The sequence below is a fragment of the Gobio gobio genome (assembly GCF_949357685.1).
Source record: "Gobio gobio genome assembly, chromosome: 11".
NCBI lineage: Eukaryota > Metazoa > Chordata > Actinopteri > Cypriniformes > Gobionidae > Gobio > Gobio gobio.
Window position 1 is genome coordinate 52,762,150 of NC_137104.1, and position 1,480 is coordinate 52,763,629.

Genomic DNA, 1,480 nt, shown 5'->3' on the forward strand with positions numbered 1-1,480 from the left:
ATTTCCTATGGTCGGTCAAGACAATGAACGCTACTTTTTTAAACGACCAATTAGCGTGCTCGAATCATGACCCCAATGTTTTAGTGTGTTTACATACCTAATGCCATAAAAGTTACCAAGTTTCATATCATTCTGATGAAGCTGTGATTTTTAACATTTCAAAACTACAAAACTCTCAAAACAAATTTTCCGGTCAGAAATGACCGAATAGCACCAGAGGGTTACAACGGTTGGGTTAAATGTTTGCTTAAAACAACCCAATCGCTGGGTTAGTCCATTTTCAACCCAACTTTTTTTTCATTGTTACCAAGTGTTACTATTTGGGTACATTAAAATAAATAAATACATTTTCTTTATTATAAATTCAATTATAGTTTCAATTATACATTTGCTTGAATTGAGAGAACTAGAGAAATAAATTAAAAAGGAAAATAAATTAAGATATTAGATTAAATAAATAAATGATTGAATGTTAAATTATATGAAAAAAATGTTTAAAAAAAAGAATGATAAAATTAAAATAAATTAAATAAAAAATAAATATATGTTGAAAAGCCATGAATAAAACTTTAAAAATGTGAATATAATAGTAATATTATTATTATTAAAATAAGTAAATAAATTAGCTCAAATAAATGTGCAAACGTTTGAAAAATATTAATATATATATATATAAAGATTACAATAAATAAATAAGTGATTAAATGTTGAATTAACATCATAAAATGTCAAATTAAATTCTAAATAATAAAATGTAAATGAATAAATTAGATGAATAAATGAAGTACATAATTACAGTGAGTAGAAAACGCATATATAATACAGTAACTTATAACTAATGTTAGTATATTAAATGTGTGTGTGTATAAATGACAGATGTCTTCTGAGTGTCACGAGAGGGATGTTCATATTCCGTGGCGTCTAAACGTTTGAGTGACCCTGACCTAATATACTCTAAAGTGTGTGTGTGTGTGACCCTGAGCTCGACATCAGATGAAGAACAGTGTGAGGTGGAGCAAACCGATGAGATTATTAATATTACAAAGACACTACAACAAACTGTACAAAGTTCAGTTGCACGCCTTACATTTTTAAGTACAGTCAACTTGGTTGAACAAGTCATTTCAACTTAAATGATATTAAAATGAAATGTAAACATATGAATCCCTGGACATGTTGAATATGTACACGTGATATTGTGACGTTCTGCTCTACAGTGACGTCAGGTGCTCGACTCATAGATGGCGCTATAGATTATATAGAAACAAGACATTCTGTATTTTAATAACATATTGTTAAAGAAACATTTCACCCCAAATGATAACTGCTCTCCCTAATGTTGCTCCAAACCGCCACGACATTCATAAGTGGATGAACTTTAACCTCAAGAAGCCACATAAACACACGTCAGACGGTCATATTTGGTTTAAATTCTTTAAAGGTGCATTCAATACAGTGTTTTCAGTTCCTCTACATGTGC